The sequence below is a fragment of the Piliocolobus tephrosceles genome, chromosome 3 (assembly GCF_002776525.5).
Source record: "Piliocolobus tephrosceles isolate RC106 chromosome 3, ASM277652v3, whole genome shotgun sequence".
Classification (NCBI taxonomy): Eukaryota; Metazoa; Chordata; class Mammalia; order Primates; family Cercopithecidae; genus Piliocolobus; species Piliocolobus tephrosceles.
Window position 1 is genome coordinate 68859383 of NC_045436.1, and position 20309 is coordinate 68879691.

Consider the following 20309-nt stretch of genomic DNA (forward strand, 5'->3'; position numbering starts at 1 on the left):
GAAAGAAAGAAGGAAAGAAAGAAAAGAAAGGAAGGAAGGAAGGAGGAAGGAAGGGAGGGAGGGAGGGGAGGGGGAGGCGAGGGGAGTGGAGGGGAGGAGAAAAGAAAGAAAGAAAGAGGGAGAGGAGACAGGAGCGGAGGGGAGGGGAGGGAAGGGGAGGGAAGGGGAGGGGAGGGGAGGGGAGTTTACATGGTGATAATGGTTTACATTTGTGTCTCTCCCCAAATATCATGTGGAATTGTAATTTCCAATGTTGGAGGAAGGGCTGGGTGGGAGGTGACTGGATCATGGGGGAGGATTTCTCTCTTGCTGTTCTTGTGATAGTGAGTGAGTCCTCACAAGATCTCATTGTTTAAAAGTATGTAGCACCTCCTCCTTTCCTCTCTTCCTCTTTCTCTGGCCATGTAAGACATGCTTGTTTTTCCTTTGCCTTCATCATAATTATAAGTTTCCTGAGGTCTCCCGAGTCTTGTATCCCATACAGCCTGCAGAGCTGTGAGCCATTTAAATGTCTTTTCTTTATAAATTATCCTGTCTCAGGTAAGGACATGAGATTTGTGAAGGGCCAGGCACACAATGATATAATTTGGATTTGAATCACAACCCATATTTACAGCAATGTGAGAACAGACTAATACAGCAAATGTGGTACCTAGGAGTGGGCATTGGTATAAAGACACCTCAAAATATGGAAGCAGCTTTGGAAATGGGTAATGGTCAGAGGTTGGAACAGTTTGGAGGGGCTCAGAAGAAAGGAAGATGAAGGAAAGTTTGGAACTTCCTATAAACTTGTTGAATGGTTGTGATCAAAATGCTGATAGTGATGTGGACAATGAAGTCCAGGCTGAGGAGGTCTCAGATGGAGATGAGGAACTTATTGAGAACTGGAGTAAAGGTTACTCTTATTATGCTTTAGCAAAGGAAGTGACAGCATTTTGCCCTTCTCTAGGGATCTGTGAAACTTTGAACTTAAGATAAATGATTTAGGGTATCTGGAGGAAGAAATGTCAAAGCAGCAAACCAGATTTGACCTGGCTGCTTCTAACAGTGTATTGTCATATGCATGAGCAAAGAGCTTATCTGAAACTGGAACTTATATTTATTAATAAAAAGAAAACAGAGCATAAAAGTTTAGAAAATTTGCAGCCTGATCATATGGTAGAAAAGAAAATCCGATTTTCTAGGGAAGAATTCAAGCCAGCTGCAGAAATTTGCAGCTGAACATTCAGAGGAACTGAATGTTAATAGCCAAGACAATGGGGAAAATGTCTCAAAGGCATTTCAGAGACCTTCACAGCAGCCCCTCCCATCACAGGGCTGGAGGCCTAGGAGGGAAGCATGGTTTCCTGGGCTGGGCCCAGGGCCTATGTTGCTCTGCTCAACCTCAGGACACTGATCCCTGTGTCCCAATCACTCCAGCTCCAGCCATGGCTAAAAGGACCCAAAATACATCTCAGGCCACTGCTCCAGAGGGTACAGGCCATAAGCCTTGGTGGCTTCCACATGATATTAAGCCTATGGGTGCACAGAGGGCAAAAGTTGAGGCTTAGGAGCCTCCACCTAGATTTCAGAGGATGTATGGAAACTCCTGAATGTCCAGGCAGAAGTCTGCTGCAGGGGTGGAATCCTCATGGAGAACCTCTACTAGGGCAATGCAGAGGGAAAATGTGAGATTGGAGCCCCCATACAAGAGTCCCCACCAGGACACTGCCTAGTGGAGCTGTGAGAAGAGGACCACCATCTTCCAGGACCCAGAATGGTAGATCCACTGACAGCTCGTGTCATGTGTCTGGAAAAGCTGCAGGCACTCAATGCCATCTCAGGAAAGCAACCAAGGGTCTGTACCCTATAGAGCTATAGGGGCCGAGATGCCCAAGTCCTTGGGAGCCCACACGTTGCATCAGTGTGGCCTGGATGTGAGACATGGAGTGAAAGAAGATTATTTTTGAGCTTTAAGATTTAATGACTGCCCTGCTGGGTTTCAAACTTGCACAGGGCTTGTAGCCCCCTTGTTTTGGCTGATTTCTCCCTTTTTGAACAGATGTATTTACCTAACACCTGTACTCCATTTTATCTTGGAAGAAACTAACTTGGTTAAAAAAAAACAACAACTTGGTTTTGATTTTACAGGCTCATAGGCAGAAGGGACTTGCCTTGTCTCAGATGAGACTGTGGACTGGACTTTTGAGTTAATGCTGAAATGAGTTAAGACTTGGGGGACAGCTGAGAAGGAATGATTGTATTTTGTAATGTTAGAAGGACATGAGATTTAAGAAGGGCCAGGGACAGAATGATACAATTTGGATTTGAGTCACCACCCACATCTCATCTCAAATTGTAATCCCCAATGTTGGAGAAGGTGCCTGGTGAGGGGTAATCAGACCAGGGGGGTGGATGGTTATAGTGAGTCAGTTCTCACAAGATCTGGTTGTTTAAAAGTATGTAGCACCTCTCTCTTTCCTCTCTTCCTCCTCTTCTGGCCCTTCCAGAAGTATAAGATGAGCCTGCTTCCCCTCTGCCTACCACTGTGATTGTAAGTTTCTTGAGGCCTCACCAGCCATGCTTCCTTACAGCCTGTGGAACCAGGAGACAATTAAACCTCTTTTCTTTATAAAGTACCCAGTCTCAGGTAGTTCTTTATAGCAATGCGAGAACAGACTAATACATATGGCTGGTAAAGTTTAGAGCCAGAACATAACCTCAGATCCTTAAGGCTCCAGTGCTTGAGCTTTTAATGATGACACACTATGGCATCACCAGAACCTTTAATACTGGCAGCTCTGTGAGGGCCCAAGGGGGCCAACATTACCTGTATGCAGCTCTGTTTAACTTAATACAAAATCCAATTTTAGACTACTGAAATCAATGGCCTGTATTTCCTTATAGCAATCCTTCACAAACTTAAAGCCCATATATTTGAAGTACTTTGAAGGATAATCAGGTTACACTGCTGGTTAAATTCAGAACCATGTGCTCCAAGACTCTTTGGAACTGGAGCTAGGGTTAATAAATCTAACAAGGAATGCGTAAGATAGAAAGACACCCCATCACCAAATAAAAGTAGCGCAAGGAAAGTACAAGGTGATGCTGAGATATCTTGCTCCAGAAAGCAATAAAAAAAAAATGCTCAAGGCCTAAGGGGGCACATCCACAAGACCTATGGGCCAGTGTAATGGAATCCCACTGGGCAAATTCAGGGCAGTTAAAGCACCAAGAGTAAGCACTGTAAATAATGACATATTTAGTTAAGCTAAATTTGTTATTAATACATATGACCTACGTATTAACATATTTAATACACTAATAACATAGTGCATTAAAAATTCCTGAATTCATAATAAGTGAGAGAAAGCGGTAAAAAAGTTAAGGCCTTCTTTACAGAAGAATGCTGCAGTTAAATGTAGAAGGAATGACAATTAGAAAACCACTGTTTTTCTCACAAATCATTTAATAAATAACGTAAGCAAGGATAATCAGCAGCTGCCGAAACATCAGCTGAAAGGTTGTTGGAGAATAAGACTTTCATAGTGTCAAAAAGATTACCTCACAGATTATATACTCATTGCAAAGAAAAAATTCACTATTACAATTATATCTGGCTATAATCACCTTAAATCTTTACCCAAAGATCCAATTTATCATTACTAATCATGAGAGGACTTGTCATCATGTGTTCCTGATGTGATGCATTATAAAGAACACACAATTTATCAAGTATTCTTGCTAAAAACCTTTAAGGTGATGCTCACTAGCTTGTAAACCTAACTTCTAGTTTACAGGAAACACAGGAGCTACAAGAACAAGTTAAAAGAGACTGTGAAAAAAGAAACAAATCCAGAAGGAGGGACGTTCTAACATTGTATCAGCCTGGACTTTTCAAAACATCAATGCCATGAGGGAAAGACTGGTTCTATATTTAAAATAAGTTAAAATATACAACCTTCAAACGTAATATATGAATCTTGATTATTTCCCTATTTATTAAAGAAAAACATGGACACGTCATTATGCATTTTACCAAATTCACAGAATGCATAACACAAACAAGGAAACCTAATGTAAACTATGAGATCTACTTAATAATAATATATCAATATTGGCTCATCAATTATAACAAATGTGCCACACCAATGCAAGATGATAGTAATAGAAGAAACTGGGAAGTAAGGACAGAGAATTATGTGGGAACTCTGTACTTCCCAGTCATTTTCTGTAAATGTAAAACTGCTAAAAAAAAAAATGTCTACTCATTTTTAAAAGCAAAATTAGGCCAGGTGTGGTGGCTCATGCCTGTAATAGCAGCACTGTGGGAGGCCGAGGCAGAAGGATCACTTGAGGCAAGGAGTTTGAGACCTTTATATAAGCATAACTGACATCAAAAAAGGGGTGAGAGTTGTTCAAGACCAGCCTGGGCAACAAACTGAGACCCCATCTCCACAAAAAAAAATTTTTTTTAATTATCTGGGTATGATGGCTAATCCTCCCACCACAGCTTCTCAGGAGGCTGTGGCAAAACATCACTTGAGCCCAGGAATTTGAAGCTGCAGTGAGCTATGATCACACCACTGAACTCCAGCTTGGGTGACAGAGCAAGACACTGTCTCTTTAAAAAAAAAAAGCAAAAATAAAAACAGTCAATTGTCTCATCAGGACAACTGGGAAAATGTGAAAATGTATTGGATATTAGATGGTGTAACTTTAAATATTTTAGGTATAATAACATATAATAACATCATGTAAGAACTAATTTATTCCAGCTATAGTATTCCTGATTCATATGAGGTGCATGCTGACACAGGGATGCAGTGTAATGATGTCTTCAAATACTAAAATATTTCAAACACAAAGTGTCTATGCCTGTATATATATTGTATATATGCATATGTATACAAACATACAAAGAGACAGAGGGAATGAGTACAAATATCACAGAATGCTGATTTTTAAATCTAAGTGGGCAGTATACAGAGTGCCCATTATACTAGTCTTTCAACTTTTATGAATGCTTGCTATTTTTCATTAATAAAAAATTTGGAAAAAATAGGAATCCCTCAAAGAGACTTCCAGCTAACAAAGAATTATACCTTATACCAATTTTTTTGACAGCATAAGAGAAAAAGGAACATGTTCTTTCCAAATTGCAATTCAAAAATTAACAATAACAATTGTAGGATTACTCTTTTATAGAGACATAGACAATCGTATTAGCTTGGATAAGGTTGGCATCATTGGAAAAGGAATAGATCTGAAATTAGAGCACTTGAGTTTGAATCCTGGTTTTGCCATTGACTGGTATAGTCTCACTGGGAATGTCAGCCTCTTTGGTGAATGTGCAGCTTTGGAGAAGAGCAAACCCAACAATAAAGAAGGATGACCCATGCTGTCTGTGATGGTTAATATTGAGTGTCAACTTGACTGGATTGAAGGATGCAAAGTATTGTTCCTGAGTGTGTCTGTGAGGGTGTTACCAAAGGAGATGAAGATTTGAGTCAGTGGACTGGCGGGGGCAGACCCATACTCAATCTGGGTGGGCACCATCTAACAGCTGCCAGTGTGGCTAGGACAAAAGCAGGCAGAGGAACGTGGAAGGACTAGACTTGCTAGGTCTTCCATTTTCATCTTTCTCCCATGCTGGATGCTGCCTGCCCTCAAACATTGGACTCCAAGCTCTTCAGCTTTTCGACTCTTGGACTTACACCAGTGGTTTGCTAGGGGCTTTCAGACCTTCAGCCACAGACTGAAGGCTGCACTATCGGCTTCCCTACTTTTGAGGTTTTGGGACTCGGTGGGAATTTACCTTGTGATTGTTTGAGTCAATACTCCTAATAAACCCCCCTTCATATATATACCTATCCTATTAGTTATGTCCCTCTAAGAGAACCCTGACTAATACACTCTCCAGTCACCAACTGAGTCAATCTCAGGGAACACTGGGGAGACACCGCAGCCAGATCACCCTCACATTCAGCCTTTTGAACTTATAAAAATTTTTATCTATCCCAAGACTGCCTCCTCATCTGTCAAACTGCAGTAATAACACCTACTTAAAAGTGTTGAGAATGTGAGTATAAGGGAGATAAAGAGAGGTGCTAATGAGGACAAACACACAGTTAGAAAGAAGGAATACATTCTAAGATTGATAGCAGAGTAGGATGACTATAGTTAACAAGTACTGCATATTTCAAAACAGCTAAAAGAATGGACTTGAAATGTTCCCAACACATAGAAATGATAAATACTTGAGGTGATCAAGTCAAATACCTTGACTTGATCATTACACAGCCTATGCATTTAATAAAATATCACATGTACCTCATAAATATGTACAAACATTATCAACAAAAATTGTTATGAGAGTTTAATTAACCCAATTATGCCAAAGGTTGCAAATTTTTCTTGCTAAAAATCAGACCTGGATGATGACCTTGAGCAGTAGGATATAAATAACTCCCACAAGCTTAGCGTTCCAATAATGGAACACTAGGCATAAATGGGTTAAATAATGTATGTAAAAGCATTTCTCACACAGAAGAGAGTTAATGCTGAAAATGTTGATTAAAAATTTCTTTGTGGTGACCAATTCTTTAAAAGGATAGTGTGGCAAGCCAGGCACGGTGGCTCATGCCTGTAATCCTAGCACTTTGGGAAGTTGAGGTGGGTGGATCACTCGAGCCCAGGAGTTCAAGACCAGCCTGGCCAACATGGTAAAACTCCGTTTCTACTAAAAATACAAAAATTAGCCAGAGGTGATGGTGGTTGCCTGTAATCCCAGCTACTCCAGAGGCTGAGGCACAAGAATTGCTTGGACCTGAGCGGTAGAGGTTGCAGTGAGCTGAGATCATGCCACTGCACTCCAGCCTGGGTGACAGAGCAAATCTCTGTCTCAAAATAAAATAGAATACTGTGGCAGAGTTTGCAGTTGCCTATTGATGGGTGTTTCTCTTCCTTAGTAAGAGAACTCTGATTTTGTTTGCAATGGTAGGGAACAAAGTGCTCAGTTAAAATGTACCCACCCTTCATTGCAGCACATCTTTGATAGACATATATATATATGTTTGATGAACAAGATATAAATAGATGTTGCTGGGACCACCAGAAAAACTCCTTAAAAGGGGAGCAATACAGTCTTTTCCCCATGTCCCTGTTTTCTGCCTAGATCACAGATACAATGCCCAATAGCCATGCTGTAATTAAGTAGCAACCCAGAAGCTAAGCTCTAAGTACAGTAAAATAGGAAAAAGGGACTTGTAGCCTGATGACGTAATAGAGGCACATGTCCACCTTGGAATAGCTAGCTATGGACTTATTTTATGTGAGAATCCCCAAATAGTGCTCTGTCAGAAAGTCAATTATTTACTGAATACGTTGTTAAATCAAGGAAATCTGAAGCCGTCTAAAAATCAATTTTCTAAATCTAGTACATTAATTTGAAAAACTCAAAGCAGTTCTTAGATACCTTATTCGTTACCCTTACAGAAACATTTCATACCATAAAGAGTTATTTATGTGCACTGCAGATCCAAGACAATAGCTCTTAACCTAGAATCCATGAATCATGAGACCCTAAAAGTACATAAAATATAATTTTTTTAGAAATCATATTCTCAAAGAGGTCTATGATCTGAAAAATAAGGATCCAACAGTCTTTAAACATTCACAGAAAAGTAAAGTTTAAGAAAAGATTTTTAACAGATAATCCATTTAAATTTCTCTTTATGTTTTTTTCCTATTTAGCCCATTGATTTTGTCATCCAAAAATTATTTAAAATAACTTAAATCACCTTATAGCTCACAAATTAAGTTCAACTAATTTTTTCAAATTAGACTAAAAACTTTCTATTAAAAAAGACTCTATGTACTTGGTACTGTTGAAATGTTCAAGAATCTATTAAAGACAAATCCAATAAAAATCTTGTGGTATCACTTCTTCTGAAACCACACAGATGAAGACAATGAAGAAAAGTAACAGAAAAGATATAAACTCTTATTTGTATATGTGATGCCAAAGGTGAGGATGGTGCGGAAAGCTTATGGCAGACATCACACCAGCACTGGGGCAGGAGTCTAGAAAGGACCAGCAGTGGAAAGCGTTCAAACTCTCCTACAAATATTTACCACCTGAAAGAGAGAGCACACTGTCAAAAGGAGCTGACAAGACTCAGCTGATTAGAGAAGAGGAGGGAGAAGGTACAGAGGACACCTACAGGCACACCAAGGTGGCAGATACCAGGAAGCATTAGAAAAATACACTACCTAAGAGTGAGTGCATCACCTTGGAAGGCAAGTTTACAAAGAGAAGGCAACAGAGGTCTCTTGACCCAGGCCAGCTTCTGGGAGGCAAAGGAGAGATGGGCAAACAGAGGGGCTGTATTAAGAAAACAGTCATTTTTGTAGTAATAGCGGGGGGAACCTCCTGAGCTGTGAAACCTGAAAGGCTACTTTGGCCTGTTATCACTATACCCCACAGGAAACTCTTGCTACTAACTCGCAAAACTTCATCTCACTCAAATATGAGTAGGAAAAAAGGATCATGGCCAGCATTTACATAGAAACAGTATTTTTTAAGTATAAGAAAGCATCACTATCTTCCTGCAAGAACTCATCAGAAAAATGCTGCCAAGAAGCAGACGGAAACTATAACCTAACAAAAAGAACTAACAAAATTTTAATAAGGATGTGACAACAGAAGCACAGACAACAACAAAAAGATAAATAGAACTTCAAAACTAAAAATGTTTGTGCATCAAGAGACACCATGGCCAGGAGCAGTGGCTCATGCCTGTAATCCCAACACTTTGAGAGACTGAGGCAGGAGGATTGCTTGAGTCCAGAAGTTCAAGACATCTGGGCAACATAGCAAGATCCTGTCTCTACAAAATACAATAAATAAATAAATAACCAAGCAAGCAAGCAAGCAAGCTGGGCATGGTGACACACACCTGTAGTCCCAGCTACTCATGAGGCCAAGGTGGGTGGACTGCTTGAGCCCAGGAGGTTGAGGCTACAGTGAGCCATGATCTCACCACTGTACTCCAGCCTGAGCAACAAAATGAGACCCCATCTAAAAAAAAAAAAGACACTTATCATAGAGTGAAAAGACACAACACATAGAATAGAATCCTATAGAATAGGGGAAAATATTTGCAATTCATATATCTGAATACATATTCAAAATATGGAAAGAATTCCAACAATTCAACAACAAAAAATAGCCCAGTTCGAAAATGAACAAAGGACTTGGATAATCATTTTTCTAAATAAGACATAATGTGGCTAATAAGCACATTAAAAGATGCTCAACATCACTAGTCTTTAGGGAAATGCAAATCAAAACTACAATGAGATATCACTTCACACCAATTAGGATGGCTATTATAAAAAAAGAAAGAAAGAAAATAATAAGTATTGGTTAAGAGGTGGAAAGTTGTAACCCCTGTGCATCATCAGTGAAATGCAAAGTAGAATAGCCAAAGTGGGAAACAGCTAAATGGTTCCTCAAGAAGTTAAACATAGATTTACTACATTATCTAATGATTCCCCTTCTGGGTATATACTCTGAGAGCAGGGACTCAAACAGACATTTGTTCAACAATGTTCGCAGCAGCATTATTCACAACAGCCAAAAAGCAGAAACAATCTAAATTGTTTCACAACAGATGAATGGATAAATATAAGGTAGAATATACATAAAATGGAATATTATTCAGGCTTGAAAAGGAATGAACTTCTGACACACGCTACAAGATGGATGAACCTTGAAAGCATTATGCAAAGTGAATAAACCAGACACAAAAAGACAAAAATTGTCTAGTTACACTAATATGAGATACCTGGGCTAGGCAAACATACAGTGACAGAGGGAAGAACAATGGCTACCAGGGGCTGGGAGGTGGGAGGATTGGAAGTTATTGTTTTATGGGTATAAAGTTTATTTTGGAGGTGATAAAAAGTTCTTGAAATGGATAGTGGTAGTGATGCATAACACTGTGAATATGCTTAATCCTACAGAATTATACACCTAAAATAGTTAAAACAGTAAATTTTATGTATATTTTATCACAATAAAAAAAAGTTAAAGAATTGATCACAATGATGAAAGAACACAAATCAGAAATAAAAAATTCAGGGAAGAATTTGAGCCACTTTAGATCCCACCTATTCTTCTTTCCAACATGCGTTTCTCTTTTTTCTTTTTTTTTTTTACTTCAAAAGTGTTTTTGAGGTGATCAGATAATAGGAGAATGTGAAGTAGAGACCGGTGGAACTCAGGAAACGGGGAAAAGGGAAAGGAAAAACATTTCAGAAGTGAAGACTAAATTATAAGAACACAAAGAAGAACAGAAACTGTTCACCTCAGTAAGGGGCAGAGAGGAAATGAGGAAAGTAGATATAATGAAACATTTTTAGAAATCGGAACGATTTGAGAGTTACAGAAAGCAGCTAACTGATGCCACTTTATGCCCCATTTCCACTCTTAGAAATCCCCAATGAAGAAAATCAAACAATGGAATAGAGTATTTAAAGATGTAATTCACAAAAACTTTGTTTAAATAGAAGTGCTTTGAGTTTACATATTGAAAGGCACATCACAAACCCAGAACAGTCTGTACAAAGATATATTATAAGGAAATTATTAGACTAACAATAAAGAATCTTTTGCACAGCCAAGCAAAAATCATGTCACCATGTAATAAAAGAAAAATAAGAGTAGCCTCAAATTTATAGATTGCAGTTATTTGACCTTGGAAGAGCATGAAAGGCTTACAAAATATTTATGGAAAGAAAGTATGAGCCAAGGCCGGGCACGGTGGCTCACGCCTGTAATCCCAGCACTTTGGGAGGCCAAAGCAGGCGGATCATGCCCTGAGGTTGGGAGTTTGAGACCAGTCTGATCAACATGGAGAGATCCCGTCTCTATCAGTAATACAAAAATTAGCTAGGCATGGTGACACACGCCTGTAATCCCAGCTACTTGGGAGGCTGAGGCATGAGAATCGCTTAAACCCAGGAGGCGGAGGTTACAGTGAGCTGAGATCGCGCCATTGCACTCCAGCTTGGGCGACAAGAGTGAAACTCCATCTCAAAACAAAAAAAAAAAGAAAGAAAAAAAGAAAGGATGAGACAAATTTAATAATCAGCCAAGCTGTCCTTCAACTATAAAAGCTACAATTTGAACAGACAAAGGCTACAAGAATACTGTACACCTGAACCTTCCTTGTCCAAACTACCAGAGAACAAATTTTAACCAATTACTCAATGGCTGGGAAAGTTTGATGAAAAGACCAGGAAAAAAATTAAAAATAAAGTAAAAATACAACCATGTAACATGAAGAAGAAATGAAAAATCTGGAACAATTATACACAAAAGAGAAGATTGGAGGTTGGAACATATTCAGGTTTTAAAAGAGCTGCCACATGGTTCAGACTGTAGGAGAAAGTAAATGGCAGTTACATGGAGACACATTTTAAGACATATAAAGAAGAAATAAGTCACTTCTATTGATGAAATAGATTTTCTCAGAAGGTAGTAAAACTCCTAATAATCGAAGACGGGCAAAAATCATAATGTGATACTATTTGTTATCCATTCTACTCATAGAAATTTTTAAAAAAGAAAAGAGTGGCCAGGCACAGTAGCTCATGCCTGTGATTTGGGACGCCAAGGCAGTCAGACTGCTTGAGCCCAGGAGTGCAAGACCAGCCTGGGCAATATAGCAAAACCTCATTTCTGCAAAACATACAAAAATTAGCCGAGTGTAGAAGCATGCGCCTATAATCCCAAGTACTCAGGAGGCGAGGTGGGAGGATCACTTGAGCCTGGGAGGCTAAGGCTGCAGTGAGTCATGCTCACACCACTGTACTCCAGTCTGGGTGACAAAGTGAGGCCCTATCTCAAAAAGAAAAGAAAACTAACTCAAAGAGTTGAGTAAAAACCAAAGAGTAATAAAAAAAAAAAATTTTTTTTTAAGTAAAAACAAGAAAAAGGAAAAAGAGAAATGAATGTTGGAAAGAAGTATTGATGGGATCTAAAGTGGCTTGAATTTCTGGAAGGCAATTTGGCAGTGCCCAGCAAAAGTTAGAGCTTCTTCATAGGTTATTCTCTCTCCAACCAGGCCTTTGAACACAGGGGAAGGGCAAGCAACAGTGAGCAAGACTCCTATCTTATACGAAGGGACTGCCAGATATTTGCAACATACTGTTATCGGGGGTGGAGTGAGAAGAAGGCGATAAAACTCATGTCAAGTGTAATCTGTTTTTATAAGTCTACATGATCACAGAAAAACTTTAGAAGGACATATACAAATATATTAAGTGGTTTTTCTTTGGGGGGGGTTGTCAAATCTTGAATAATTCTTATTTTCTCCTCTTAAGTTTTCTGCAGTTTCTCATTTTATACTCCAGACATGTTACTCTCACAAGAAAATTAATAGTTATTATAAAAAGTTAAATTCTCTATATAAACACAAGTCAAGACCTATTGCTGAACTCCATGATGGTAGAGTGAAGAGGTCTGCAAATACTCTCCTAAAAAAAATGTATAAAACGAGACCAAACAAAAAAAATTCCAGGGCTCTAGAAATTGATCAAAGATATAAAAATTAAACTGAGAAACATTTATTCATGAATGGGAGATGAAGTATAGTTAAGAATAGTGGGAGTTTGCAGCACTCTTGCCTAGGCCTGTTCCCAAACCCTCCATGCCCTAGGCTGGGCTGGCATAGTAGTGTTACCACAGGGGGAACCAGCAGTGAAAACTAGTGGCTTTAGTGATTTGGAAGAGAGGACAAAAACCCACACCCAGTGGATCATGTATCTAATAAAGGACTTGTATCCAGAACATAAAGAACTTTTATAATTCAATAAAACCAAAATGACACAACTAAGAAACAGGCAAAAGATATGAAAACACATTTAGCCAAAGAAGATATACAATGGCTAATATGCATATGAAAATATGCCCAATATCATTAGTCATGAAGAAATTGAGATAGCACTACTAACTCACTACAATGGTTATAAGAAAAAAAACTAACAATACTATATGTTGGCAAGGATATAGAGAAACTAGAACCCTCATTCATTACTGGTGAGAATATAAAATGGTACAACCACTTTGGAAAAGGTTGGCAGTTTCTTAAAATGTTAAATGCAAAATTACCACACAACCCAGTAATTCAACTCCTAGGTACCTACCCAAAAGAAATGAAAATCCATATCCACACAAAGACTTGACTTGTATATTAATGTTCCTAGCAGCATTATTGATAATAATCAAAATCAGAAACAACCCAAGTATCTATTAATGAATAAAATGTGATATATTATAAATAGAATATTATTCAACAACAAAAATGATATGCTAATACATGCTACAACATGGATGAACCTCAAAAACATTACGCTAAGTGAAAAAAGCTGATCACAAGAGAACATATGCGTTCCATTTATATCAAATGTCCTGAAAAGGCAAATGCATAGTGACATAAAGCAAATTAGTGGTTGTCCTGTGGGGGTGGGGAGGGATGGTGAGAATGTTCTAGAATTGGATTTTGGTGATGCTTGCACAGTTGGTCAATTTACCAAAAGTCATTAAACTGTACAGTTTTAATGAGTATACATATGGTATGTATATTATACCTCAAAAGAGCTGTTAATAAAATAGAAAGTCAACAAGTGCTTGGTAACTTCCTGTCAAAATAAGACTACTATCAGTAGAAATAATATATTGATATTAATATTTTTTGAAAGATTCCATACTCTTCAGTCTAATAACATACTATTGCTTTTCAATAATTTTAGATGAAATAGATAACTTTTGAAGTGGGTCACTTTTAAGAGATTACTACTGCTACACTAATGTACAAAAAACCTGAAACACAGAAACATTTATACACGTAGAATCCTTTGGTTATTTGGAAAAAGGTGGAAAGCTATTAATGTCACTATTTTACATCTTCTGTTCATCATTTTTGGCAGTTTTAACAAGACAAAAGATTTAAACAGAAAAGAACCATCTTGTAGGAGGTCACTATCAATTAAATCTGAAAAAATATTCTTGGAAAGATTATTCTTGCCATCATTTCTCAACACATTTACTGGAATGTAAAGTTAAAAACAGAATAGTGTTTTGAATTTTTATAAAATTACAAAGACTCAGGCTGGGTGCAGTGGCTCATGCCTGTAATTCCAGTGCTTTGGGAGGCCGAGGTGGGAGGACTGCTTGAGCCCAGGGGTTTGAGGCTGTAGTGAGCTATGATCTCACTATTGCACTCCAGCCTGGGCGAAAAAGCAAGACCCTAACTCAAAAAAAAAAAAAAAATTACAAAGACACATTTAAAGTTAATGACCTTAATGCTGTAGGAGAATTACAGCATTACAGTGTCAAATGAAGACTCACTTGTTTATATATAGTTTCAGAAAAGTCAAATGTGCGGAAAACTAGACCTACGTGATTTTTTTACAGCGTAAACCACAGGAAAAAAAATCTATGACATCATTTCTTTACATTTTAACTAAAACTTCCTTCCTAAACATTAAAGAAATCTTTGGAATAACCACAAAAGCTAATTAAGTTCTTATTATTTGACAACTTTATATCAAAATTCTCTTTCAACAACTGTTTCTCTTTAGCATATCATTTTCACTGCCACTCTGTACATTTTTCATAGAATAGAACATTTGTCTGAGTTTTATTGAATTATTATTTCATTTTGTTTTGAGTCAGAGTCTTGCACTGTTGCCTAGACTAGAGTGCAGTGGCGTGATCTCGACTCACTGCAACCTCCACCTCCCAGGTTCAAGTGATTCTCCTCACCTCAGCTTCCCAAGTAGCTGGAAATACAGGCACCTACCACCACACCTGGATAATTTTTTTTTTTTTGTATTTTTAATAGAAATGGGGATTCACTATGTTGGTCAGACTGGTCTCGAACTCCTGACCTCGTGATCCTCCCACCTCAGCCTCCCAACGTGCTGGGATTACAGGCGTGAGCCACCACCTCCAGTCTATTGTATTATTTTAAGTAATGTATACATTTTTATACAGTGAAATAGAATAAAAATTTAATAATTCCATAGTAATGTTCTCTAATTATCTCATTTTTAAGAGTCTCTAATATTTTCACTTTCTGATTTGCCAAAATATTAAGTTAACTTGAAAAAAGAAGATACCATAAAAATAAATAAGAAGTACCATGATGTTCTTTTGAAATTGGTTAAAGTACTGAATTGGTAGAAAAACTAATACAACTAGTAAGGATATATTTACCAACTTTCTTTAGAAAGGCATTCCTCAATCCAAAATTACTTTTCTTTAATTCACATATATACTATTATTCTTATGATTTCACTTTCATATTTACATTCTCATCCATCTGTAGTTTAAATCATAAGGAAGAAAATCAACCAATTATTTTTCTCCAAGTGACTAGCCATTACAAAATTGCTTTAATTTGTTATTCTAATATCTGATAGGGTAGCCCCTCCAAGGTTAACATTCCTAAAGGGGGTAGCTGAAATAATTCAAAGTTGGAGTAAAACAAAACATGGAATTTTTTCTCATGAACCATTCATTGAATGATTTTTTTAAATCTCCAGTCTGCCTATTTACATGTTAATTATACAATTTACGTAAACTTAATTATACTATTACTCACTGTAGTATCACTATTTAAACCATTGTAAATTCATATTTGCAGATAACAGCTAAAGTATGCTTGCTTATAGTTTCCATTCCAGGAACTACTGGACAAAAGTTTCTTCCTTGTCTCTAAAATTTAATTTTCCTAATTCAGTTTTAAGATTTAGATCACATTGAGAGTATGGCTGCACCGGAAAAGAAGAGATTCTCTTCCATCACAGGGTTTCGCCATTGCCCGGGGCCCCAAGAAGCACTTGAAGCCTGTTGCAGCTCAGAAGCATTTGGATGCTCGACAAACTAACAGGTGTATCTGCACCTTGTCCATTGACAGGTCCCCACAAGCTGAGGGAATGTCTTCCCCTGACTGTCTTCCTCAGGAATAGACTCAAGTACACATTGACTGGAGATGAGATATGTATGCAACGCTTCATTAAAGTTGATGGTAGGGTTCGAGTGGATAGCACATACCCTGCTGGATTCATGGATGTCATCAGCATTGAGAAGACAGGTGAACATTTCCACCTGGTCTATGGGCACCAAGGGCCGTTTTGCCATTCACCACATCACAGTGGAAGAGGCAAAGTAAAAGTTGTGCAAAGTGAGGAAGATCACTGTGGGGATGAAGGGAATCCCACACCTGGTGACTCATGATGCTTGAACCATCCGCTACCCAAATCCTCTCATCAAGATGAATGAAACTGTGCAGACTGATTTAGGGACTGGCAAGACAATCAACTTGATCAAATTCGACATGGGCAATGTGTGTATGGTGATCGGTGGAGCCAACCTCAGTCGTCTTGGTGTGATCACCAACAGAGAAAGACATTCTGGTTCTTTTGATGTGGTGCATGTGAAGGATGACAATGGCAACAGTTTTGCCACAAGGGTTTCTGACAGTTTTGTCACTGGTAATGGCAATAAGCCTTGGATTTCTCTCCTTAGGTGAAAGGGCATCCGACTTAAAACTATTGCGGAAGAGGAAGACAAGAGGCTGGCCACCAAACAGAGCAGTAGCTAAATTATAGTAGCAGCATATCTTTTTTCTTTGCACAAATAAACAGTGAATTGTTGTTTAAAAGAAAAAAGAAAGATTAGATCACATTAATCTAACTCTTGGTCTTAACAGTCTTTCTTACCCAATTAGCCCATTCTTTCACTTTCTATGCTGCTTCATGCTGGTGGGCGCTTCCTACCACTATCATTAAAGCTTACTTACGCTGACACTCACTCAAAACAACTGACCCTAAAACAAATCTCCTAGATTCTAGTGATTTTACCCATACTCTCTCACAGCTTCTTAACACTAATCTATAACTAAGTAATTGACCACATGCTACGATCTGTTATAGCAGCCTGAAGAGATAAGACACCATGCTTTTGTTTGACTTCTGAATTCTGCATAACATAGATGAAAATTCTACTTGCACTACAAGTTTACAGAAGAAAATATATAATGCCTTTGTTTGCCTTTCATTAACCTCTTCTTCCTCAAACACTTCAATTATTGGTTTATTGTATAGAGAAGCACAACTAAATGTTTAATTCTGGTTAAAGTTTGGTCCAAATCCAATAATATAAACAGTCTCTTCAGATCACAGAGTTCCTTTCATTTTATTTAAAATAAAGTACAATGAACCAATAGTAACAGTATTAAGGAAACTACCATAAGGCAAGACACAAAGTAGCCTGCCATTTCACAAAGGTAAAATTTTTAGGATGCTACATAGCTTACAATGTATTTTCACATTATTGTTTGATTTGATGTACACAACAATCCAATTTAGGCTGCTATTATCCCTATTCGATAGGTGAAGAAAGTGAGAGAGGCTAAGTATCTTGCCCAAGTTCAAAAGCCTGGCAAGTGGCCTACCCAAGACTCAAAGCAAAGCTATGTCATTCCTGCTCTCAAATCCTGCTCCAGTTCATTTCATGAAAAGCCTTCCCAAATCACAGAATAGCAACGCATTGTAAGATGAAGTGTATTGATTAGATGTTTCTGACTGCAAGTAATTGAAATTCCAGCTCAAACTGGCTAAAATACTAATGACATTTATTATCATATTGTAGTAATACAAAGGAGTTCAGTAGAAGGAAGACTCTAAGTTGGTGGATTCAGAGGTTCAAGGATATCATCACTATTCTACCATTCATCACCATATAAAGTCTTCATCCTTAGGCTACCTTTATCCATCGGTTAGATGTCTGCCAGCAGCACCTGGAGTATATAATTCCTTATAGGGAAATAGACTGTTACTATTCCATGGTATATTTGTCTACATTTCTCAACTACCTTTACATTTAGATGGGAACATGTGACTGGATCAAAGCAATGAACTGTGAGGAGAAGAGAGGTGAGTCACTTCCAGGATGAGACAGATAAAAGCATCTGCACCTCATCCATCTCTTACTTTCCCTGATGTAACCTTGGAGGATTCAAGGTCTCAAGTTAAGGTAGCAAATACTCCACAGAATGAAAGCAGCCTGGTACCACAGTGGCCAGATGGAGGAGAGCTCCGTCAGCCTGCATTGGACTTTGATTAATCTGTAAATAAATCTTTGTTTCCTTGAGTTACTGGGATTCTAGTTTGACTGTTGTGACATTTGGCACTTATTACCCTAATGCGGATTGCATGGCTACCTGAGGGAAAGCCACACACTGGCCAGCCTGCACACTATCTGAGATGGAACATGTGCACCTGCATGGACTGCATGCAATTTTATAGTAAGAGGACTTCTATAGTATTTAGTTGGACACTCAAGAGAAAAGTTCAAAATATTTACAATTATACTGCTAAATCTTACTAGATGGGAAACTGCAATTTTTATAAAAAGAACCATCAGGACCGGGCGCGGTGGCTCACACCTGTAATCCCAGCACTTTGGGAGGCCGAGGAGGGCAGATCACGAGGTGAGGAGATCAAGGCCATCCTGACTAACACGGTGAAAGCCCTTCTCTACTAAAAATACAAAAAAATTACCCGGGCGTGGCGGCGGGCACCTGTAGTCCCAGCTACTAAGGAGGCTGAGGCAGGAGAATGGTGTGAACCTGGAAAGCGGAGCTTGCCGTGAGCGGAAATCACCCTACTGCATTCCAGCCTGGGCCACACAGCGATACTTCGCTGCAAAAAAAAAAAAAAAAAAAAAAAAAGACGGAGTCTCGCTCTGTCACCCAGGCTGGAGTGCAGTGGCGCGATCTTGCTCACTGCAAGCTCCGCCTCCCGAGTTCGTGCCTTTCTCCTGCCTCCGGAGTAACTGGGACTACAGGCGCCCGCCGCCGCACCAGGCAATTTTTTTTTTTTTTTGTATTTTTAGTAGAGACGGGGTTTCACCGTGTTAGCCAGGATGGCTTCGATCTCCTGACCTCGTGATCTGCCCGCCTCGCCCTCCCAAAATGCTGGGATTACAGGCGTGAGCCACCACACCCGGCCAAGATAAAATGTTTTACAGTCATGTCCTTGGTCTTCAAATGGCTTATCTAAATCTAAAATACACTTAGGTGAAACTTCTAAATCTAGAGAATGGGATTCTGTTTTGTGCAACATTAATTTAACAACTACTACTGTCCAGCCCAGAGCAAGAGGCAAGAAATACAAATAAGATATGATCCTTTCTGTCTAAACTTTACAGTCTGCTACTGAGAAAGACAAATAGTACAGGCAAGTTGAACAGATTGTGAAATATTACCTAAAATCTAACAAGAGAGCACCACACTGCTCCCTAATGGCTAGAATCAGAGTGTAGGCAGTGAGGAAAACCAGGAATGCCAGGTATGCAAGGCTCCAAACAAAACTCATGTTCTTTCTTTCTTCTTCTTCTCTTTTTCTTTTTTTGAGGCAGAGTCTCACAAGCTCTGCTGCCCATGCTGGAGTGCAGTGGCACGATCTCTGCAACACCGCCCCCGGGTTCAAGAGATCTTCATGCATCAGCCTCCTGAGAAGCTCCACACACAGGTGTGTGCCACCACTCCCAGCTAATTTTGTTTTGTATTTGTAGTAGAGATCAGGTTTTGTCATGTTGGCCACACTGGTCTTGAACTCCTGGCCTTAAGTGATCCACATGCATCGGTCTCCCAAAGTGCTGGGATTACAGGTGTGAGCCACTGTGCCTGGACAAAACTCATGTTCTTTCTAAAACTCCAAATAAAAAACAGCTTTTTTTTTTTTTTTTAACAAAAATCAAGAAATTAATCTTGGTATTTAAAAATCCTAACTGTAGTCTGCATGGGATGAACCTGATACCAAACATCAAACTAGAACTAAAGCCGGGCATGGTGGCTCACGCCTGTAATACTAGCACTTTGGGAGGCCGAGGCGGATGGATCACCTGAGGTCCGGAGTTCAAGACCAGCCTGGCCAACTAGTGAAACCTGTCTCTACCAAAAATACAAAACTCAGCCGGGTGTGGAGGTGGGTGCCTGTAATCCCAGCTACACAGGAGGCTGAAGCAGGAGAATTGGTTGAACTCAGGAGGTGGAGGTTACAGTAAGCTGAGATCATACTACTGCACTCCAGGCTAGGCAACAGAGCAAGACTCTTATCTCCACCCCCCCCCCCCCCGAAAAAAAAACTACAAAGATAACCATCATGGTCTTGAATCTTGAACTTATGCAATATTTGTTTGTTGTACTACTCAAGAAAATTTGATTCTACTAAATAGAGAACAAGAGAAA

General features: G+C 38.9%; 1 protein-coding gene and 1 pseudogene across 1 annotated transcript in view; one reads left to right on the forward strand and one right to left on the reverse strand.

The window, feature by feature from the left end:
- The window catches only part of FAM13A (family with sequence similarity 13 member A), a 325132-nt gene that overhangs the window by 299030 nt on the left and 5793 nt on the right, over positions 1-20309 (reverse strand). The gene's annotated exons all lie outside the window — the stretch shown is intronic.
- LOC111528681 lies at positions 15877-16658 on the forward strand (annotated as a pseudogene).